At 32.5% G+C, this 25999-nt stretch overlaps 1 protein-coding gene and 1 long non-coding RNA gene across 2 annotated transcripts in view; one reads left to right on the top strand and one right to left on the bottom strand.

The window, feature by feature from the left end:
* The window catches only part of LOC111046370 (tyrosine kinase receptor Cad96Ca), an 89593-nt gene that overhangs the window by 7829 nt on the left and 55765 nt on the right, over nucleotides 1-25999 (top strand).
* LOC120349832 lies at nucleotides 8247-17779 on the bottom strand. Its single transcript, XR_005570440.1, has 4 exons — nucleotides 15963-17779; nucleotides 14526-14652; nucleotides 13487-13606; nucleotides 8247-8385 (listed from the first exon to the last, which is right to left on the bottom strand). It is a non-coding gene; the product is annotated as an uncharacterized LOC120349832 (long non-coding RNA).

Raw genomic sequence — 25999 nt, 5'->3', positions numbered from 1 at the left:
CGGTCGTCTCATGCAATCAATGCCAGAGGAATATCGAGTTGCACCAACTTCTATACATACCGAGACATGTTTTGCTCTGTCGAATGCTTGAGACTTGTCACCACAAAAGAATCCTGTCCTATTTTTTGTTGATGTTTATTATACATCTAAGGTTTTTTCAGCAACTGGAATGCTTGGGAGATGTCAAAGAAAGGCAATCTTTCCTGGCATTCTTACAACTGAAGATTTTTATTAAACTATCATATTCCAGTCAAGAATCAAGTGACGGATAAAAGCTTGCCCAAAACTGGAATGACTTGCGATATTGAATGTCTCTTGTCTATTTGACGTTAGAATAGAGAAACGAAAATTCAAATTTATAGTTTTCCAATTCTCCTCCTCTAAATTGTCCTTTTTTGAGTGAATATCAGGGGTCAAATACGAACTGAACTCATGTCAACCATACATAACAAATAACACTCGTACATTTCAATATTATAAAAACATATGAAAATTCCGTTGTGGAACGAAAAATGAATGATGAATGAAATATGTATAATGAACGGAGAATATAATGTTTCTCTATAAATGTAGCTTTTATGATCAGTTCATCACAATATATAAGATAATTGTACAAATGGGGATGAATTGGAAGTTGCATTTGTTCAAAAGCTAATCAATGAATCAATAAAATTATTAAACGAAATTCCAATTAAATGCTGTATATCACTCGGAAGACTTCTGCTACTGCAAATATTGACAACAGGGTAAACAGCTTGATGGAAATTCAATAACGCTACTATACAAAAATCACCCGGGAATCGAACCCAGTACCTCCTAATTTCCGGTCAGGAATAAAAAATTAAATAAAAAATTTCAGTTGTAAGAATGCCAGAATGCTTACCCTTACACCAAACTGACAATCTCTGGATTATTTCCATCTGTAGACTGGCTGGCCGCTATGGCATTGTATAAAATGAGCGCTGCTATCCAGAGATTGTCAGTTTGGTGTAAGGGTAAGTATTCCTGACCGGAAATTAGGAGGTACTAGGTTCGATTCCCGGGCTGACAAATAATTTTTGTATAGGTCTTCCGGGTGATGTACAGCATTTCATTGGAATTTCGTATAATAATAATTATTGAGAAACAATTTCCGAATTTTTATATTTATACAGTAAATGAGAGATGAAGAATTGTAATATAAAGTACAGTCTTTCTATCAACATCAATAAAATCAATAGATTATAGAATAAATTTGAGAAGTTAGATCTACTAGTTAAACTGTGCTCATGTTCAAAGACTTCATTGCATAATGTGAACATAAAGTGCAACTCCAATTATTTTCCAAATCGGTTTTGAATAAAGTGGGCGTAATTTGAGCTGTTTCCAGCGAATTTAAGATATATGTTGAAAATCCATTAACATTCTTTCATTAAAGTTCAATCGACACAGCAAAGTATTCAACTTGTTTTGATTGGAATTGATAATATTAAGATATATACAATGGAGATTTTCCTCTCTAAATTCTCATTTTTTTGTGAGAACTCCAATAAATTATCCAAAGATTTTACTAACCGAATGGGGGTAGGTCTCACTTTATCCAGATATTTGGAATTCTACTATACTTCATCAATATTACAACATATTGGATACAGACAGGTATTATGTCTATTCCAAGCACTTTTAGCATTCTACTACTCGTCACACAGAACAGTAAATAAATTTTGACTCGCATTCTAAATTGATTTTATTGCAAAATTTGAATGTAGAAACATTCTCTCCCTACTCCATTTTTTCGCTAAAATTAACATACCGGTAGTAATCTTCTCATGCTGATTCTTCCGCTCCTTCTCCATTGGTAAATAACTTTGACGTGTTAATTAATCGCAATTTAAACTGACTAATAATGACAACGTTGAAAGAATAAAATTTTCAAGGGAAAATTTTGACCAGAACCACATTGCTACAACCCAAGATGTTAACTTGACATGTGGGAAGGGAAGCTTCAAATCCTCTGTTATATTATGATTAACTGTGTTGAATAAATTTATATCTTATCTTATGAATAGATTCTCATTTTAAGTCTTACAGACTCGTGATAAATCGAATCTTTCAGATAATAAAAGAATCAAGATGTGAAAAAAACAACTCAAACTTCGCCACAGAATATGCGAATAAACAACTGTACTGTGAATAATTCTTTCCTTCTTCTTCTTCTCCTCCTCCTTCTTGTTCTTCTTTTTCTTTTTCTCTTTCTGTTTCTCCTTCTTTTTCTCCCGTCAATAGTCTCGTACGTGGACAGTGAAATCAAGAAACTCTCCCAACAGCCAGAGCAGCGAAGAATTGTGATTGGTGAGAGTGAGAGAGAAAAGCCCAGTCTGTGTGTCTGGACAGTGCCGGTCGTCGCATTGGTCTTCAATTCGAGCTTTCACGTGCATCGAAGTGGGTCAAAGCAGGAGTTGAGAATGAGTGAGACAGAGTGAGAGTGAGAGAAATAGTTAGAGAACTCACTTTCTTAGTAAGAGCAGAAAAGCCCACCTAACTCATCTCTCAGGAATTGTGCGATCGAGAGAAAGAAAGAGGAAGAGCGAGAGAAAGAGCGAGTATATGAGAGACAGATGTAGTATATCAGTGATAAAAAAGAGTGAGAAAAAGGAAGATAAACCTCACCCTCTCATCCATAACTCATTTCATTCGTTACCAATAATTAATATGTTCATGACCCAGCTGGTTCTGGTCCGATCTCTGTGGTAGTAGGGCATAGAGAGATTCACAAACTGACAGCATTGATCGAATTGGAAGCGTCAGTGTTATTTATAAGGATTACTGTCAGTTCAAAGTGAAAACCACTATAAGATAAAATACTTTCCCTTGAGGTAAACGTATCTCTGAGACAGGAATCTTCAGCTTGCTGTTGACAGCTGTGTGTAATACCTGCCAGCTGAATGGGTGTAGCTCATAGTCTAGAAATTCCTTCTTGGAACCCAAAGAAAGTGAAATCTCCCACAAATCTCTACTGAGCCGATTCCCAGTTATTGATATTCTCAGGTATGATTTACGTCACCTCGGATTCTCGTGTAACGACGAAGAAAAACGTTATAAATGTCATCCAGTTAGGCTTTGATAATGGTCCTTAAACCTTTTCACAGACCTTTTTGGAGGCTCTTTATAGTGTCTTCAAAGACTAAATCCTCAAGAATAGTTTTTCTGATATAACGAAGGAGAATTTTTCATGTTTTCCTTCATCGTTACTTCATTCTATTCTCATTTCAAATGAGGGATGAATTTGATCAACAGAATTTCATTGGAAATCAACCTAATGCAGCAAAATGAAATTTATCTGCTGAGATCGTATCGAAAAAATCAATACAAGTTTAATGGTGAATCTTTGGTGGCCTGTAAGGTCACTACGGTATTCTCTTATAATAATTATTATGATTATTTGTAATAATTTTGATGAAATAATCAATTGAATTTGAATCTCTCAATTATTGAATTCCTTAGAATTCAGCAGTTTCAAACATCAAATTCCAAATTCAATTATTCATTCGTTTTCTAATTTCAATATGAGAATACATTAATTCGAATATATTCTTTTATAAGTCACTTTTATATTTCACTTCATTACTTAGATCTTATGATATTATCAAGAGATTGATTTTTTTTAAAATTTTCATCATTATTTCATATGGAAATGAACCACTCTACTTATTTTCTAATGCGGAATAGATTGTGTGGTAAATACCTATAAACAAAATGAAGATAAGATTCCAATGTTGTCACTATTACCATAGAGAAACAATAGCGTAAGTAGATATCCCATGGTATAGGGAGTTTATGTCGTAACTTCTACTGTTATCTCAAGCCGATAGTCCACGTAGTTCTTTCCCTTGAAGCTGTGTGACACTGGTAGTCTCTCATATTGTGCCGTTCATACCCTCTCACCACAACAAAACAGTGAGAATCGACAATAATCGACTTGAGATAACTGTAAAAGTTACGACATAAACTCCCTCTACCATGGGATATCTACTTACGCTATTGTTTCTCTATGCTATTACCAAAACAGACTGTTGTTATGAACTTGTCCGCTCAATATTATTTGATTCAATATATAATTAAATTAACTTCAATGTATGACAAACAAGAAGTATTATAATAATCAACAATTTTGATCACATCCAACAAGGCAGTTAGAATATCTTTATATTCGGCCTTCTATCGAAGCTAGTAATAACAGTAGGCTATTCAGTTGAGTCTTATGCTCCTCTGATTTATTATCATAATTTATGCTTGATTGGATAGATACTTCCATTGTTTTCATTCAGAAATGATAGAACCATTATTGAGAGATGCTGAATTATTGAATTTCAAGATACTACGTATTACTCTGTGAAGTCGATCAATGAGAGACACAGGAATCACATGAATGGATATCACTACCACAGGAAATCTGTATTCAAGAGAGGTGTTAAGGACACCTTATACAGGGAAGTAAATTGCATCGAACAAAGCTGCTGTACAAAAGCGAATTAGACGTCTTTTGTCGCCCGCCATTGTTGTCCGCTGAGGAAATATTAGAGAAAGCGACTCCAGATAACTTCTGCTGTTGACTTCTGCAGCGACAGAGGAGGTTTGAATGCTGTTGCCATGATAGCGAGATTCACTTCGAACGGCCAGCATCCCTTATTACTGGCTGCAGCACTTCTCAATCAACTCATGCTGACAGTTTGAAGTGGATTTCATTGTTTTGTATCTCCTCTAGGCGGATGTAAACAGCCATTACCGTAGTGTAATACTATAAGATCTGAGGAGATGTTATTGCAGTGTAAACTTTGAGATTATAGACTCTGAACACCTACGAAAAAAAAGTGAAATTGGATGGGAAATGAAAAAGGTAGATGGTTGGCACCATAGGCGTTTCGAATTTGAATAATCAATATAGCCTATAGTGAGGTCCACGTTATAACGACAGTATTTGATCAACTTTGGTCTTGCTATCCTTGTCCATCATTCGACAAAGCCGGTGGTACTATCCTTTTCTAGGTCCTCAATGATGCCAATTATGTTTTTGTTAGTGTAGAAATATAATTAATTAATGCAGAGAATCGGCATCGCTATTCTTCTATCTTTATCCACTGCCATTATAAGTGGACCTCACTATAGTGATATTTATTCCAATCAGTCAGTATGGCTCATAAATTAATAGCATCGATGTTGCTCATTCAATCAATGCTGAGAGTTCTTAAGTGGATCTCACTATAACAAAAATGATTCTTTACTAATAAGTTGATGGGAGTTTGGGTTCACTCTGCATACTCTACAATAAATGATTGAATGTATTAATTCCTTCCTCAAACTAACATTACAAAATAAGACATTTAATAAATTCAAAAAACGATGAGGTTGTCGTTTAAGCCTGAAGCCCCCTCTTTCACTCTAAGAAACATTATTCTCACAATAATACAATATTCTTGAATATTATTCAAAAATTTATAACAGTTTTCAATCAAGATATTATTTCTTATGCATGATTAATAATGTTATGAGTTTGTGAAGTGTCAAATCGTATATTAGATCAGACTTCTCCAGTTCCAGCCCTCAATTCCACATTATTAAATTCTTAATAATAATGAAGGACTTTGTGTTCAAAATCCTCTAAGAATTCCTATTCAATGGCTGAGTTACGAGTTCCAGAATGGAAATACTTCATTGAATATGAAGCTTGATATTATCGTATTTGTACCCATTATTTGGTTTTTCGTCTAGTGTTTTCCTCATCAAGTGTTTTGTTATGAATTATTGATTTGTTTGGTCCATTTCACATTGCTTTATTGCATATTTCTCACTTTCTCCACTTGAGAGTCGAGGCTGTTCATTGTTTATGGTGAGCATTTTTGTAATTCCATAATAATGAAAGTGAATTTCTCAAATTTCTGTACGAATTCTCAGTATTCATATGGGGAGATGATTCTGTGTTTACTACCCTGTGCTATCGTACTATCCTTCCCAATTCATATTTCTTTATTGAATGAGAAGAATGCTGGCAGATATATTATAGAAGTGAGAAAATACAAGTTTAGGGAAAGTTATTAGACTGCTGGAGAGATGGTTATCACAAAGATTGAAATTGTTGAGATATCTAATTGATTGTACAGCTGAAATGGTTCAAGTTCAACAGCAATCATATTCTCGTCCCCACACAAGATAATTGAGAATTTCAGTTTAAATAAGATATGGTTTGAGAAAGTATGATAAGTCTAACCTATTTAGGCGACAAATGTAAGAATCATTATTGGAACTTGGAACCAATAAATACTTGATATGCTAATATATGCTTATATGCTAATATGTTAATATGCTTATAAGCACATGTGTTAGATAAACACGATTATGAATTCTTTGAATTCAATCGATTGATAATGCTTCAAAGTATTTAAAATTTAAACAAGTATCAGATCCTTCAATTAACACTAAACTGAATACCTGCATTGAATTCTCTCTGCAATCGTAAAATCAGTTTTGAAGATTAAGATCAACAATAACTTTATAAATATCATATATCAAAGAAAAATACTTATGTTATAATCATATAACATTCACGTTTAAGCAACATAAGTTATACATTGATCATTGATTTTTATTGGAATTTTAATTGAAAATCTGTTATCAATGAGAGAAGCGAGTGATTTCGGTAATGTTTTCCCGCAACTACTATTATCCAATTCTTTTAGTGAATTTAGAAATCACCAATTTAGAAGATCTAATACTTAACACAACGTTAAGCAATCACCTGCAACAATACTTTGGTACTTTTCAAGAGACGCCTACAAAGCACTCTCATTGGCTGATGTCTTGAAGACATTATGTTGACTTCATTTTGCTGGACTAAATCATTTGAATTGATGGGCTATTCTATGGTTTCAATCCGGATTCGTAGAGAGAATTGTAACTACTTGGAATAGTGACTGAAATTTGAAATTCATATTGGAACGAAATGCAGGCTCTAATCAGGCTGGTGCTGCGAGCTAAAATCAAGATCGCGTTGCGTGCTCGATTCAGGCCCGAGATGCACGGTCGAATCAGGAATGAGATGCAGTCTTGACTCAGGCTTGAAACGCATGCTGGATGCAATCCGTCCATTCAAGGCCACCTGGCACACCTTTCACGAAATTCAAGCTCGATTCTATTGTGATTCTAGATCAATTAGAGTCGGATTCAAGCTGGATGTTTAGAGTAAATCAATCCTGATTCAAGGCCAGTGCAATCCAATATTAATGCTTAATCATAATTCAAATCTCATCCAGAATTTGAAATAAATCTGTAATTCTTATTATTCATGATTCAATTATTCTTCCAAACTAATGCTCCAATCTTACTATTGCCTTAATACTCTATTTCTATACTCAGTGGACATCCATACATTCTATATAATTATAGATGAAATCTATATATAATATATAGATTATATAATATATATATATTATAGATTTCATTAATATATAGATTATATAGATGAAATCTATATAATATATAGATTATATAATATATATATATAGACTATATAATATATATATTATATAGATTTCATCTACATATAGAATCTATGGATGTCCACTGAGTATAGAAATAGAGTATTAAGGCAATAGTAAGATTGGAGCATTAGTTTGGAAGAATAATTGAATCATGAATAATAAGAATTACAGATTTATTTCAAATTCTGGATGAAATTTGAATTATGATTAAGCATTTATATTGGATTGCACTGAATCAGATTATTAATATACATTTTATATTTTTAATATTATTCAAATTGAAATATTCTTTAAAATTCTCCTGTGAATGGCAAATTACTTATTCATTCTCTCCTGTCAGGGCAGTCTATAAACTGTCTCTGTAGTTGTATTGATTGAGTCGAGATCGACCTCTGCTAACCAATAACAGCTTGCAGACTGTCCTGAGAGGGAGCAGTGCATGAGTCACTCGCCATTCGATGAATTAATTAAATCAAATCTGCTCTAGTTCAACAGCCCTCTATGCTTGCAACACCTCAAATGGAATACAGTTCATATACATCTGAGTAACACATCAATTATTACTTTGAATATCTATTAAAATATTAAATATTATATATTAATATCTTTATTATATTAATATATTATATAATATATTTTATATCTAATAAACTAATATATTAGTTTATTTTCTTTAAAGCTTAACTTCAGAGTATATCTATATGAGCGAAAAATGTAAATAAGAAAGCATTATTTTCAATAAAATTCAATGATTTTTATTAAATATTACAAAAATTGAACTTTCAATTTATTACTAATTATATATTTTTACTTTGAACTGCTATCGTCCTCGATTTGAGCTTCATGAGGCGTAGTCTCTCTGCTCTTGGTCCTGTAAAATATGAAATGTACAGTTTAGTGGGATAACTTAATAGGTTATTATGAGTAAAATATAAAATTTCTCGGTAATCAATTCTCAGAATGCTGATTATGTAGCTTAAAAACTTTTATAAGTTGGAGACTGATATACATATTGTAACTTTCAGGATAAGTTATTGGTCGAATACTCTACCTTTTGACATACATAAATGAATTTCAACCCCTCATAAGTGGTTGACTTAGACCTTCATAAGGACATCTCATTTACATTTATGACAGTTTGGCACACTGTCAAACGAGAGAATAAAGGGTCTCGAGCATTTCGGGAGCATCTTTTGAAATGAAATGTAAAAATCTGGTGTGGCGCACTCACACAACTTTCCTTGCCGTTATGAAAATTGATCACCTGACGCTATTGTTCCCGCGCATCTCAAGTCTACTATTCAGTGATTTGAGCCAGCTGGTGACAGGGTAATAACGCTGGAGACACACATGAGGTCTGCTATCTCTTCATAGTGAATGATTTAATAGAATCAACAATAATTTGCAATTGAATAATCACATTTTCTCGAATTTAAAGCTTATTTTCAATTTTAGGTGAAAATGTTACTGAACATTAATTGTAGAGATTTTCATGGTCAATCTACTCCACTTGATTTTTTTGTTTCAATTGTATCTGAAGCCTGATAATTGGGATTCTATCTGCATTGATGGGGCGGAGCTCCTGAAATTTTTACAGATATGGGACTTGTGAAAGTTGATAGAGCTTATCAATGACTATTTTAGGTATGAATTTGATCAAAATCGTTGGAGCGGTTTCCGAGAAAATCACGGAAAACCTTGTTTTTGACAACATTTTCACCATTTTAGCCGCCATCTTGAATTGCATTTGATCGAAATTGTTCGTGTCGGATCCTTATAGTGAAAGGACCTTAAGTTCCAAATGTCAAGTCATTCCGTTAATTGGGAGATGAGATATCGTGTACACAGACGCACATACACACACACACACACACACACACACACACACACACACACACACACACACACAGACCAATACCCAAAAACCAGTTTTTTGGACTCAGGGGACCTTCAAACCTTCAAACGTATAGAAATTTAGAAATTGGGGTACCTTAATTTTTTTCAGAAAGCAATACTTTCCTTACCTATGGTAGGCTAATAGGGCAAGGAAAGTAAAAAGTACCAAACAGATTACTAAATAAATAATCAGTTTTTCAATGTGTTTCGTTATTCATCAAAAAAGTGTTGTTTTAAGTTTTATTACTTTTATCAATGTTTCATTTCTATAAAAACTAAAACTTCAATCAGCCGCCATTTTTGATAAAAGTATCATAGAACATTTTTATTGATGTCGTCATTCTTGTTTTAAAAAGGCCTTTAAAATTATGTACCACACAATGGGTGTTTACATTTTAAATATTTGAGTTACAAACCCTCATTTCTTCAAAAACTAAAACTTCAATCAGCCGCCAAAAACTGTGTTTGAAGGAGGTTCCGTCTTTGGGTAGCAGTGATTGGACATTGGTTGCAAAAAGGCAAACATGTAGAAGAAATTTGAAAAGAGTATTGGGAGCAAGCGGTGAAGTGTACGAACGATGAGTTCTTCTTTGATTCAAGTAACTGATTTGCAATTTCTCCACATGTATTGGGACTACTAATTTATGATTATTCCATACTTTCATAAAAGAAAGCCTTTTTGACATGATTGTTTTATTCACAAATAAGTTTATTGAATGAACTATTTTCATTTCACAACATATTGGACAATTCAATTTTCTATCTGTAAGTCAAATATTTTCTTGGATTTTTATTTTATACTTTGAAAACATGATCAATAATAATAATTTACTAATGATGAATTTTGTGTACGTATATGTATGTCATTGGCCTTTGATGATACTGCTATTTCCTTATAATTGAAAAAAAATGGGTTGGTTCAGGTGGTTTACACTCAGCAAGAATAGTATAATAATAGGTTGCCTTGATCACATAAGACGCGTGGAGAACGCAGCCTGCTATGGTGTGACGTCATGCTGCGACCTCTCGCCCTGGCTTAACATGCATTCAAATGTAAAAATGCCAACTTTGAGCCCTCATAGCAAATCAACCATCAACTTTACATAGAAGTGATTGACATCAAAATGTTCAGCATTTTATCCCCTTTGAAACAATATCAAACTAATTTTCAGTAAAAATCCTATAAATGTTACCGGCGAGTCTAAAACAAATCGTTTGAACACACAATTTGATTTGATAATACCATTTCAAATACGTTTTTGTACTTTCTATTAGTTTTTTCTGCATCGTTTTAGTTCTTTCTCTTAAACAGATTCCATTCTCATTTAGAAATTTTATCCTTATGAAGTCTGTGGAAAGAACTAACAGCTTCTTTAGGAATTTCAGGATATTAACGTTATTTTATCAACAACTCCTGAAAGATAGCAATGCGAACCCATCAACGGTTGCCTAGCTTTATCACAAAAATAAACAGTCTAGATAAGCCCTAAGAATATATGAACATCATTTAAACATTATAAAGATTCTTATTTATCCCAATTATGATAAAAAAATAGATAATCATGACTTTTAATGACTTTAATGCTGTTATTTTATCAAAAAATAAAACGCATTACACTACTGTACTGTAAAGTAGTTGAATAATTTCATGAATAATTAATGTTATATTATTTGAAGTCATAATTTGATGAACTATTTAAATTATAATTAAGATCTATTCTTGCTTTACACAAGTGTTTTTTGCATTCATAAGTATCCCATGGACACATTGAAATAAAAAATATCATACTACCGTGAATAATATATGGTATTTCCTTTGTAAATTTGTGTCCCATGAAAATAATCGATAAAATATACTAATAATAATAATACTGCACTGAGCAGAAACAAAAACACAATACAAGAACAACGTGTTGGCACTACGCTTTCCAGTAGACAACTGAAATAATTATTAGTAACCAGACAGTTCAACGTTCTAAAAATAACTTGTAACCATCAGTTCCATGATTTCGCTAAATTGGTTCTAGGTATATGTCAATTAATAAAGTCTTAAACAAATATCATTAATACAAATGCTTGCAACTAGCATTCCAGGCGACGATACAACTATCAATTTTCACAAACAATTGTCAAATAAGGAACAATCATTTTTAAATATTATTGGACGACCAGCATAAAATTAAATGAGTTCGCTTCATTTTGTCATATTATTGTTTAAAATAAGTCCAAAACAAATAAGTTACCAGCTTTTTCACAAATATGAATAGGTTTTACCGATTGAATATAGTGATAGATTCAAGGACTTTCTACACTTTTCGAAATGAATTAATGTTTTCAAAATACACATTGATGTGGAGCTTGTTTCTTTCCGAATTGAATAGCATATTCATATTTTTTATCAATACAGCGGTTTTTATGTGAGGAAGTGATATTTGACGCGGTGTTTTGTATGTAATTCTTATGGGAAGCCGGCGTTTGCCACGTAGGCTCATGCCATCTCATCCGCGTATGTAAACGCGATTGAGGCAACCTGCTATACACTATCCTTGGTTTACACTCCCATTCTATATAAAGACCGAGTGGCACATATATGTGTCACGAGTGAAAAAACCCTGAAATTTGAGAAACTTGAGGAATTTAACGATATTCCAGAGTAATTCAAATTACTGTTAAGGAAATATTCATTTCAACAGGTGATATGATTTGGAATGTGTGGAGTATTCTGTATTAATTGACTGGTATATATGAAGTAAACCTAATTTTTTATTGGGAGGAGTTGATTAGTCATGTCGCACATATATGTGCCACCCAGGAGCAAATGTGCTATTCCTTTTAGTCGAATATATGACATTTTTGGTTATGTAAATATGGATGTTACTTATTTTTATTGTATGTTAATTTTTATATGTTAGCAAGGTTAGCGTTTTAGGCAATATTTACACTGCACTGTAGTAGATAGCCGTATTTGTTTTTCAAACCATACCTGTAGGTATGTAAATAAAAACAGAAATTCAAGTACCCATTTTAAAATTGGCATATTTCTTTTTAGAAATAAAAATATTAGAATAATATTATTTTTATTTTTCTTTGATTTCTATTCTCAAGTATTATTCCAGGGTAGCCCTAAAGAAAAAAGACTATAGGTATGTTTTATCCCAGTAATGCGTTCACACTAACTCACTCAAAGTTGCAACCATATTAGCCCAGTCAATATAGACATGAAAAAGAGGGCCTGCTAGTAATTTATATTTTATTTCTGATTTTTATACCTATATTTTTTTAAACATCAATGAAAATTAAACTTGAACTTTCAGCAGTAAAATATTATAAAAACATTTTGGGACATATTATTCATTATCAAAATTTGGGAATAAAATAGTTTTGGGCAAAGCCTGCTATTCTTTCCAAATTATATTTTTATGATTTGTGATTGTATCCACAAAAGGATAAATAAATTCAGAGCCAATCAATATTTGCATGATAAATAATTGTCTTGTTCTATATAGATACAGAGTGGCCCAAAAACCTTGTATTTTCGATAAAATGGATATTTTCAGAAAATATTTTTTTAATAGTTCAACAATACTATGAAGAATCTATCCTCTAAATCTCAAGGATTTATCTTTAACCGAATTTTAAATGTTCTGTCCGAAAAATTCAAACTTTAGGCTCTCATATCTCAAAAAGTAATGATCGGAAAAAATGTTTTTCTGAGGATACCTTTTCATTTTGATAGGTTGATGATATACAAACCGAAAAACTTTGAAAAATATCACCAGTATAAATGTTATTTTTAGCCTTTGCACAACCTTAAACCGACTCTAGCCGCGGTTCACACTTCTGCCAGTTCACTCATTCGTCAAACTTCTTGTAACATATCCAACATTATTGAGATTTATTGTGACTTAAGTCTCCAATATGGTTCTTTGGAAATTACAATACTAATTTGCAGCTTGTTTTACAATAAATTTTTGCTTCATATGAAATTAAAAATCTGAGCCTATTCAATTATAAAGTTATCATTTTAAAATTTTAAAACTGCTTTAGTGATTAGGAAATAGTATAGTGCAACTTACTGAAAATGGTTTCCATCAGATGTAGAAAGGAGTTTTAAATCTAAAACTGTAGTTGGCAGCATATTCGTCTGTCATGGTGGATTTTGGTATATGCGTCTGCAGTTCTATTCCCACCTTTGCCTGAAATCAAATGATACATTAAATGTATGAAAGCGATTTTCTAATTGAAAGGAATTTTATAAGTGATAGTAAATGATATAACAATAAACCAATACAAGAGAGTTTTAAAGGACCTTACATAGTACTGAACTAATTATCAAATTGTAGCCTATCAATGAGAATGATTGCTTTTATTTACAATTTATTTAAAGTATTTCTCAAGGGGGTTATTTTATACTGGTCATATTGGAATAAATATGGTTTAATCTAATCAAAATATTAAAAAAAATTTAGTTCATGTCCCTAACAAAAATGTAACTATAGTCCCAAATAAATATAACTAATAATTAGTAGGTAGGCCTATAATGGTGTTATGAATAGTTCTATTATTGTAACATTTTACAATAGCTTCTTTTATATCATAACCATCCATGATATTAAATCAATCTATTATAATATTACTGAATCATATAATCACTAGCTTAAAATGTATTGAATCATGAAATTAAAACCACTAACTTAATAGTTTTTTACAAGTTTGAAGTTAACCAACAATGATAACAGTTTAATCAACTGTTAGACCCGGTTGCACAAAAGCCGTGATTAACTTCATGAGAACCAATCAGAGAATGCGTTTTTGATAAAACGGCTTCTCTGATTGGCTCTCGCGGAATTAATCATGGTTAAAATTTAACCGGCTTTTGTGCAACCGGGCCTTAGTGTTTGAAAATGATAAACATTCAATTTATAAACACTAAAAATTGCAATTACTGTTATATTAGGGTTATTAATAGGGCTTGACATAAAATCTTAAAACTGCTCCAGTAATTCTTGAATATAGACTATTGTAGGTAGCCTAAGTTTGTTTGTTAAGGTTACAAGTAAGTTTGTTTATGTAGGCTATGTTGAAAAATTTGATCATTGAACGAGTGCAACTTACTGAAAATGGCTTTCATCAAATGTAGAGAGGAGAAGAACTTTTTTCAAATCTAATCCTTGGCATCATATTCATCTGTCATGGTGGATTTTAGTATAATATGTATCTGCAGTTCTATTCCCACCTTCGTCTGAAATCAAATGGAACATGTATGAAAGCAATTATCTAATTGAAAGAAATTTTGGCTAAAGTGCACGTCCAGTGCCAACATACTTGTAATCAAATTTTTGGTTGGGATCGATTTAGTATATATTTTGAGCACAAAATCAAAAAATTAAACGGAGGTCACTATTGTTTTCAAAATAAACTAAGTTCAAAGTAGCACAACTTTACATGCATTTAACCCATGCTATAAGTAGCAACCATAAGTAGCTAAGGTTAGGAAAAGCTTTAGGTTAATAAAGCTTAGGTTAGAAAAAGCTTTGGGTTAGGAAAACTCAGATTAGGAATATCATAATTTGATGATTTCAATAATCAAAATGGCTGCTACTCATAGGTTAAATGCATGTAAAATTGTGCTACTTTGAACTTAGTTTATTTCAAAAACAAAAGTGACCGCCGTTTAATTTTTGTGATTTTGTGCTCAAAATAGCATACTTAATAATCAATCCCAACCAAAAATTTGATGACAGGTATGTTGGCACTGGACGTGCATTTACACCGAAATTTTGAAGTAATAATTTAGTATGGTTTTAATAAATTGATAGTATTAAAACAATAAACCAATACAAGGGAGTATTTAAGGACCTTACATAGTACTGAACTAATTATTAAATTGTAGCCTATCAATAAGAATGATTGCTGCTATTTACAGTTTATTTAGAGTATTTCTCAAGAGGTTGATTTGATACTAGGCTAGTCATATTGAAATAAATAATGTTTTATCTAATCAAAATACTGTATTCAAAAAGTTAATTAGGTCAAATGTAACCATAGTCCCTAATATGCCTATAAATAACCAATATTATTAGTTGGTAGGCCTATTCTCTTATTAGCTTTATTATTGTAACATTTTACAATAGCTTCTTATATCTTAAACATTCATAATAATTAAATCAATCTATTATGATATTACTGAATCATATAATCACTAGTTTAAAAATTATTACCTAAATCATAAAATCGAAACCACACTTGATAGTTGTTTTACAAGTTTAAGGTACCAACAATGTTAACAGTTGGTTAAATCAACTGTTTGGGTTTAAAAATGGAAAAAATTAACTTATACACACTAAAAATTGCAATTAATGTTGTATCAGGGTTATTAATAGGGCCTAACATAATAATTATTTACCATAGTGCTTTTAAAAACAACATGTGCTTTACAAATTTGTCTGGGGAACGCTTTGCCATTATTAGGCTAAACAGCTTTGTTTAGTAGGTAACTTCATGCTATTAAATTTATCAATAAATATCCTAGACATAAATGAATGATCTTACCTTAATTTAAGACCTTCAGCAATCAAAAATCATCATCAACTTGATGACGCGATAAAATAAAGGATAAACAAACAACGAACCAATACTGCAATACTTCACCTTCAACTACTGAAAACTAAAGAAGACAGGCCGAGGACATCTTTAATGGCTGTCGCTCAAGCGCAGTAGTGCACAAGCACAAATCACCCCGGGAGTTTCAAAGTTATTGATATAGACAATCTTTATTGTTAACATTAAAACAGATAACAGTCCATATTTCTGGGATGGATTAATGATTTCTTTATGGTGGACATTTGTGCTTTCACTGAAATAATGTTGGAATCAATAAAATAGTACCTAGTTTATTATTATTTGAATTTGAAACTTGAAAATTATTTCATAGGCTTGGTGTGTGACATGATTTTTAGCACAAACTGGAATCTAATTTGAAAAAATGATATAACTTTCTCAATTTTGGTTGGAAACATTTGAAATTCTAGGACAATGTTTATAACATGAACAGAATCGTTAATTATTTTTTTCAAAATTTTCCATCATCAATTACCAATTATTTAAAATTTTAAACGTTAGTAGCCCGTCAACGGCCCGTCTGACGGGATTTTTGCATTGAGAAGAAGTGCTGGAAATCTACTTCTGTAGCCGAATAAGTGATAAAAGACTGCTTTTTTGAACATTTTTGGGAAACTTAGAAATCGATCAAATTTTTTCCAAGTCCCTATTTGGATTAAAATTAGCGCAAAAGGTCTATTATATCATCAACAGTACGTTGTAGACGATTTTCGCAAGAGACAAAAAGTGTTTGAAATTCAATTCTGCATCCGAACTATTGATTAGAAATACAATTTTTCGACTTTTTTGGGAAACTTGAACATCTGGCAAATTTATTAAGTCCCTCTGGATTTAGCGCAAAAGGTCAATTATATCGTTAACAGTGCATTTTAGACGATTTTCGCAGAAGACAAAAAGTATTTGAATTGCAATTCTGCACCCGAATTTATTAACAAAAAGCTTAAAATGAGACTTTTTGGAAAACTCAAAAAATTTCAGTCTTAATTTGTGTAAAACATTTTCTTTATCTCGATAACGGTGAGTTGGAGACTTTTTTGGAGGATTTTTGAAGAAGATAGAAAGGGATTGGAATTCAATTCCACTTAGGAATATTGGTCAGAAAGCCTAAATTGAGACATTTTTAGGGATTAAGATACACAGGTGAGGGGGGAGGAGACACCTTCTGAAAAAAATGTTTGATTTTCACTTATAACATTTTCACTTAGTGTGTTGACTGGGTAGGTACTGTAGAAATTCCATACTGTACCAACCTTTCTAACGTTTATTTTAGTAAACATTTCTAAGTTTATCAAACGTTGTTTTCATAACGTTTATCAGCAATATACATTCTAGACGTTTATTGAACGTTTATAGAGTAAACGTTCATTTTAGTAAAATTCCCTAACGTTTATTGAACGTTGTTTTCATAACGTTTATCGGATTTATACATTTTAAACATTTATTAATTTATTAAACGTTTTTTAAACTTTTTGTGCTGTGTGGGATGAACACTACAGGTTGATCTCTTCTCCCCTGTATTAGAGGAGATTTTGGAAGTGACAATGAGAAATAGACAATGTAAAGAAGACAATGTAGAATAGGCTACTCGAGGATTGTTTGACACTCACAATAGAAACAAAATCCAAGGGAATGCGTAGCAAGCTATATTCAAGATCGATTCAAATCGGCTTTAACCAATACCTACTATTACTTCAGGCCCCTACAACTGATCTCTAATAAACTATGACGTCATCACATGTAGATCATCGATGATCTACTGGCGGTAAGCAAGCGAGTAAGTAATAGTAGGTATTGAATAAGGGCGCTGATGCTTGTTATCACATCTGATATGGTAATCAACAAAATTTGAATTACAAATTCAATTTTAACGGTGTTCCATTTCAATGAATATGGTTTGTTTATCATTCTTCTAATATTTGTTTGTGAAAAGTAATAATGAATTTGGGGTTTTAAATCATTGGGATACTGCTGTGTACCGGTACCTAATTGTTGCGGGAATTATAACAAGATTCCAAAAGTTTCCGTACGGTTTTAAAGTTTAAAACGGTTTTTTTACTTTTTCGAAAGATTACTTTGAAACGAAAATGGATACGAGCGATAAGAAGAAAGAGCTTCAATTCTACAAAACAACGGTTTACATGAAGTGTAGAAGAACAGTGTAAATAAAGTGTGAGTGGAAAATTTAATTAAAGTGTGGAAGAACAGTGTAAATAAAATGTGAAATAACAGTGTAATTAGAGTGTGGAAGAACAGTGTGAATAAAGTGTGTGAAAGAACTTTTGAATTAATAAATTAAAAAGTAAATGCAAAGTGTTGGAACTGCCCATAACATCAAAATATTGAAGGTTTTACCTAACTGAAAAACATCTCCTGATGGGTTTCTTTGTACTACAGATCAATTGTGATCAAGTTTGTGGGAGCCTCTTTCCTAAAAAAAGAGTTAGGAAATTGGTTTATCTTTGATTTACCTCTCCTTCGACTCTGATACAGGCTATTATTAAGTATTTTTGGTTGAGATGAATTTATCAATAGCTCTATCACTGAATTGAGTAGGCCTATGTCTATCAATCTGAAAATATGGATAAATTATTGCATTTGTGGAATAGTGTTTTTATTTCAATAAAATTTCTATTTATTAAAATACAAGTGTCTTTAATTTGAAATTTAGATAGTATTCCATCCAATAAAAATTCATACAGTAACAAAAGTTACATTGATAAGCTAGTAGAAACTACTACGATCTAGGAAGAATCAATCTACATGTTATGACGTCATTAATTAGTTGTGGGGCCTGAAGTAATAGTAGGTATTGCTTTAACTGACAAGGGTTATTCAAGGCAGAGTCAAGACTTGTTTGACTCATGCAATAAAAGCTAAATTCGAAAGAATACCTTTCGAGCCATATTCAAGATCAATTCTAATCAAGACTGTTAGCTTTGACTAACAAGGGGAATTCAAGGCAAAGTCAAGACTTGTTTGACCCATGCAATAAAAGCTAAATTCGAACGAATACATAGCATGCCATATTAAATTTCGATTCCAACCAAGTTTGTTAGCCTTGAAAAACAAGGGTATGCTGCTTTCGATTCTAGTATGGAAATTCAAGGGGACTTAGAGTTGAATGTCAAGCAAGATTGTTTCCAGCTGGATTCAACTTCAGCCTTGATTGGCAAGTGAAGGCTGCTTCTAATTCAAGCCTTGAATCAAGCCTTACTGCTGACTGGGAAACTAGCTGCAGAACTATGTATTTGAATTGATGGATCTGGTCTTACAATACACAAGTTTAACTATGCGAGCATTGATTAATCTTGGATTGATCTTTTGTTATCAACTATGAACTACAGTACTATCAACCACCATCAACTATCAACTATGTTAACTATCTCCACTCCACTTTAATGCCAGTTATGCTGCATTGCGTGCTGTTTGAAAATGTTCAGTAAATGTGTTGCAACCACAGAATAGACAATCATCTAGTATAGAAGTTTTCTCTGGTTGTAAATGTCTGAGAAGAATCTCCTGATACTTGATTAATGATTGAAAAAGCTACTCCATCCAAATAAACCCCGCTGTTAGATGGGATGCCTAGAGTATGAGTCAAAAGATGAGTGAAAAAAGTTAAAAATTTTTTACTCCTATGAATCGAGTCTCTAGTATATCGACTGTCGTGACTGAAATATCAAGAGTTGAGTGTCGATGAAATGTAATGTAACCGAACAGCTTCGACGGGCAATCACAGTGACAGGCCTTGCAGGTGAAAGTACAAGTTGTAGCCCACGCCAAGCGGAACGGTCTCTACTTCTTCATCTGAATGACGTCATTGGAAGAACCAAACCGATACCGGATTGGAGTCTTCCTAATCTTCATTGAGAAATATTTGCTTGTTTAGAATATCAATGTTCTCAACAGGATTTGCTTGCTGTAGGTCACTACTATCGAAAACGAATGAATAGGCAAGCTTGAACATATTCTTATACACACTTATTTTACTCTTAGAAACTTATCAACAACAGCTTCCTTCCTCTACCAAGTGAATAAAATAGCTATCAACTTTATAAGTTGATGGATACGTGAATAGGGAATTTTTTTGATAACTATATGAATAAAAGGTCATGCTAAACATATAACTCCGTTATTGTCTAGATTATTCTTATGTATGATATAATTTATTTTGAAGGCACTGTGAATTCTGATAACTATGATCAGAATTATTGAAGTAACCCCTTGCAATCGATAAAAGAAGTATCTCTTCAGAAATATTATGATTGGAAATACTACAGTCTGACAATCTTTCAAATAGAATAGAAAAGGAAAGAATTTTATTGTCCTCAAAACACAATTAGCTTACATCAAATAATATAGACACTTTATCCAATTTATCTACATTTTATCCAATGAACTAACGCGCAGTATTATTCTATGGTTGACAAAAATTCATTGGGCATGGCCGAAGCCGTCAGCCAGAGTTGGTAGATAAAGATGATAGTGAGTTATCTCGTATCTAATCAAGATAAAAACGTTTGATAAATTTCAGCAATTGTCATAGATTCCGGTAACTACTCTATACAAAAATAGTTATAAGCCTTCTATTACCATGAACTATCATTTGAAAATCTTTCAAACTTTAATTGAAAAACCAAGAATTTATTCTAATTCACAAGATAAGATTTAGGTAAACATAAAAAATACAATATATTACCGAGGTAAAGAATATCAACAACCTATTTCACAGTTTAAAAATTGTATTCATGAATTATGAAATTTCTCTATCTTCCCGCTGATCTTAAATCTTTCAAATAAAAATCACAGAAAGGAGTTTATCTCATGAATGGTGAACAAAGCACTAAAGCTTTTAAGCTCCCTACGATAACCTAGCACTGAATTATTATAGCACTTCATTATACTAACCTACTCTAGAACATGGTAGGCCATAGTGTAGTAAGTCATTTTCCACACAGAATACACTAAACATGTACAGGACACATTATAAGTACAATTTTATTGTAACCAACTATTGTAATTGTAATTTATCTAATATTTTCTGAAATTGATGTACCGTAGTAGTTTTAGTTTTTTGGGAAAATATACATTGATTTGAAATTGTGTTTGAAAATCATCTAGGGATTAAGTAGCTTTTATAATCACAAATCCTGGAACTCCGTCAAATTAGCAAATCTAATTTTCAATGCAGCACTTCAATTCTATGAATCAGAGAACAGATAAATCAATGAACAAAGAAATAGTTACCAATAAACAAATTGAATTTCTATCTTCAAATTTGATGTATGAAGTGAAACTTACAATTTCGACGAATTCTCCATCTGTTAATCAGCGGTAAACAAAATTCAACTAATTATTCATAATGAGAGATGAATTCATTGTCATTTATTATGTATGCTTCACTGATATGATGGATCAACAATATGTCAGGTTATTGTTATGAGGCAACTCATGGGGGTTTATTATGATTGTTCATGAATCTGTGAAATCACTGATATGGCATGTGTGGGATATGTTAGCGGGTGTATATGTGTATATCTTGTATCTTGGTTATTGCTTCAGGTTATAGACAGTGTTGTTTATGCATATGGAAGGCATACATAAATGTAAGCTTGAGGGAAGCAGCGTCAATATGTTTTGAGTCATCAATGCCTGACAGTTTTTCCATAGGTAGGAATTGTTTCTTTTCGAGAAGGTGATCGGTATCCTTTCCTCATTTGATAAAAAAATTGTCTTCATTCACTAGAAATAATCGTTCTGAATCTTTGTCAGTTAACGTTTGATAAATTACTTGAAAAAAATTTCTTTGTGGAATAAATGTAGACGGATTATTCTCCATATCAATTCATCTTTCTCGAATTTAATAAACAAATAATTGACTAGGCCTATATAAGATGTTATTCTCAAATAACAATCGAATAATTACATGCCGTATCTTCGAAGTTATCATATTTGTTGTGAATGACATCTCTCGCTGTTCTTGAAGGAAATCTGATTAAGAATTTGACTTTTTTACTGACTAATTTGTTTTTCTAACTTACATTCGAATTCAATGTTCAAAGATCATTGCCGTCTGAGTGATCGATCAATAATTCTGCATTATCGGAATTTCCATTGAAATCTGCTCAATTCTAACCATTTGATCAAATGTTTCAACTTGTTTATTAGAAATAGATTCAAATTAATTCCATTGTGCCCTTTGCATCATGGATATCTACGTAGGCTTTGTCAGTTGTCCCTCTTCATCTGTGATTCATCTGTCAATTTGATCCGATTTCAATTTCATCCAAAGTACCTGAATGACGAGCATTTTATATAATTATATAGAGTTGTATGAATATAATGATGAATAGAATGGATAGAGTGAATTTTATGGTGAATTTTGATTTCATATTCTGTAACTCATCCATGATCGTACCTCATGAATGATAATTTGTGATACTGTACGTTTTTTATCTTTATGCTGAATATATTTTTTTATTAAACAAATATTTCACCTCTTAAGTCAATTACTGTACTCTTTCATTTACTCATACATAGAATCACTCAATAAAGTACTATACAGTGCCTAATCTATCCCATTAAGTTGAAAGTCGGATGATAAAAGTCGTTTTTGCTAAACTTTATTTGCCTTTCACTCCATGCTTGTAATCAGAAATATTTTGAACAACTTTTGATGTGACATGTGAATTCACTTTATCTGTCCCCCATTAAGTCTACAAGACTTTCTCTTGACGTCAAGTTCCGAACAAATATCAGTAGAATGTTTTCAAATAGCAAATGCTTGTAAAAACTGTTGTATTACGGTATGTTGATTATGATCGTAAAAATGATTTTCAAGATCCAAAAAACATGCAATGAATAAACTTCTTGGAAAAAACCGATGATATTATCAACATTTTAAAACAGGGAATTTTCTACACCTAAGTTCATGAATGAGCAGAGAGGAACGATGATGGGGAGCAGGAGGAGAAGATGGTGGTGGTTGGTGATGAGGAGGAGGAGGAGGAAGTGGGGAAGGAGAACTAGGAAGAGGAGGATGAGGAGTAGGAGGAGGAGGAGGAAGAGGAGGAGGAGGTGGACGAGGAGGAGGAGGTGAAAAAAAGGAGGATGGTGATGAGGAGGAAGTCGAAGTGAAAGAAGAAGAAGAAGAAGAAGAAGAAGAAGAAGAAGAAGAAGAAGAAGAAAATAAGAAGAAGAAGAAGAAGAAAACATTAAAATAAAGTGAGTAGAATAAATAGGAATAAAAATAGAAAAATAAGTGTATTAGAAATCAATGTAACATGAATTACACAAAGTTACCTCACAGCAAACTATTCATTAATTTTTTCAGTCAAAACCTTCCTCAGAACTCATTATGAAGATTCCAAGAGGTAGCCACTGGTACATGATTATTCCATCTTGTTCCAAACTTACCAGACAACTAGTTGTACCTTTGAGACCTCAAAGATAGTGAAAATTGAGTTCCTAGCCAAGAATTATTTGCCTGGTCATTGTTGTCTAGCTATAAGCAGTTTCACAACTCAGCAACTCTTGGAATTTAGAGAGAGAGAGAGAAATAGTTGAAGTTCAGACACTCAAATTTGGGATTGGGAGAGCAAACTATAGAGAGAGAAAAGTGTGAGAATGAGTAAGAGGGACAGGGTGAGAGAGAGCATTAGAGTGGAGTGTGAGACTGAACGACCTTACCGTCTATGCCTTCATAATTAAGAAGGCGCTCACCCAACATCCGTGTTCGTCTCATTGCTCAAGGACAAAGTCAAACTTCATCTTAGTTTTGTTATGATGTTTGCTCTTACCAGAAGAGCAGCAGAGGATCTCCATGCTAATGCACAGGTTTCCTGTCTGTTTACCGAGAGTATCCTGGATAGAATGACCGGGAAGCATGAGTTCCTGATGAAAGAATGATGTTTCCTGGTTGGATGCAATGATATTCATTCTCTGAATAGAACTGTGGTAAGCCTAGTTGCAGATGCTTTGATAAAGCAAATGATTGATTGAAGCTCACCTTTATATTTCATGGAACAATACTACTTTGCAATATAGGTGCGAGTTTGGCTCATTAATGGTAATTATAATTGAATTAGTATGAGTGTAATTGAGTTGAATTCTCGTTCTCGAATTACACTCTACTTAATTAATATTCAATTTATCAACTTATCCCCTCATCATAGAGATAGGCTAAATGATATTTTATCAGTATCCACATAAGCTCATTTGACAGATTTATCAGAGTTTTCATTGTTATTTTGGTAACGCAAATCTGTTATTTCATACTTACAATTTTGAATGAAAAGGCAGGTAATTAAAACACCAGTATCATGAGTGTTACTGTGTGATTTATTGATTCTTTTGAATCTATTATAGTATAGTATAATGGATCAGAATAAATTGTTTTCACATGATATACAATAATAATTGAAAAATAAAATTGAAAATTTAATGAGAGTTTACTATTCATAATATAAGCTCTACAAATTTTAATGTCATGCATAAATTAAGCATCTCAGGCTGGCTACCAACTGTAACACATGAATGTACATGGAGCATGTTTATCATGCACAAACACACCCTCACACATGTTCATCATGTATTTTTTGTCATCAGCAGGAGGCTTCTAACAAGGAATAAACAACCAATAACAATAAATGAACCACTAGAGACTTACAAATTGTAATGACAGTAGAATTCAACCTCAAATAGAGCAGCGAAGAAAAAATGGAAAGCAAAAATTTAGAGATACAAAACTCTAACCTCAAAATGTTTTATCGAAGCCTTTCGCTGTGATGGCGCATTAATGTATAATGCATTAATGTGTATCTTGAATGTCCTACCGTTAGTGGCCAGCCCTAGAGTAAATAGTAAGTATTGGATTTGAACTGAGATTTTAAGAAAATAAATGCTGTTTTATATACGGTGGAATGATGAATGGTTCAAGTGAGATTTGCTTTCAACTGTCAGCATTCATTGTTAATAACATCATTGCTCACCATTCAGCCAATGCTGACAGATTGTAGTGGATTTCACTGAGGGCTGAAATTATTCTTGAAGTATACTTTTTATGACGAATCCAGTTCAATAACGGCGATGTCCAGTAGTTGATGTTGATGTTGATGCACTTGCAGAGGAGGGAGGACACGCTTTCTTCAGAGCTTAGTAGAACGATGAGTGGTCGGTCTGAGTCTGGCCCACATTTATGCTATGCTTTGCTATGCTATGCTATGCGCCGTAATAACGAGCTTGCAATCATCAAGTGGAATTTGCTCGCTCAACTGGCCGTGAAATATATCTATACTACATCATCTAATTGTACTATATCTTCAATACAAAAAAAAAATGGCAACCTTCAAGTTTCTCCGAACTGATATTAAGCAAAGGAATGCTACGAGGATAAGATGTTGCGAATAATTTGTCGAAAATATTTGAAAGCTTGATAGGAGTAATTTCAGATATGAAGTGATGGTTTCATTCTTTTTATAACAGTGGGCCTTTTAGTGAGTAGCTTTATATGATAAATGATTTGTTCTATTATTTTTTAAAATGAAACACAGTACCGGTACCTTTTTTCATGTTTGTATTTAGAAAACAATATAGCATTCAACTTCATTGCCTCATTTTCATGGAAATCGGTCTAAACGAATTTACAAATGTCTTCATTGATCTTCTCATTAAAGTTTTTTCTGGAAACTCTCGATCCAGCAATATAGAGATATTTAATTGGTTGTTAAAATTATAATCAGTTTTGATTAATTGTAGTTGGTAGCATTATCGTAGTAATATGAATAGGGGCTGTTAGTCGTTTTTGTGAGTATTAGGGCTATGATGTAAGTAAGATTGTGTTCCACTCCAATAACTGACAATCTTCATTGCTGAAAACTCAAAGTTTAAGATTTAGGTTTAGAAAAGAATATTTTCATCAACATCTTCTCTCTTGTCAGAGAAGGATCGTTGATTTCTTATATTATAAC

This window comes from Nilaparvata lugens, chromosome 2, assembly GCF_014356525.2.
Source record: "Nilaparvata lugens isolate BPH chromosome 2, ASM1435652v1, whole genome shotgun sequence".
In the NCBI taxonomy this organism is placed as follows: domain Eukaryota; kingdom Metazoa; phylum Arthropoda; class Insecta; order Hemiptera; family Delphacidae; genus Nilaparvata; species Nilaparvata lugens.
This window is presented reverse-complemented; position numbering and strand designations above follow the sequence as displayed.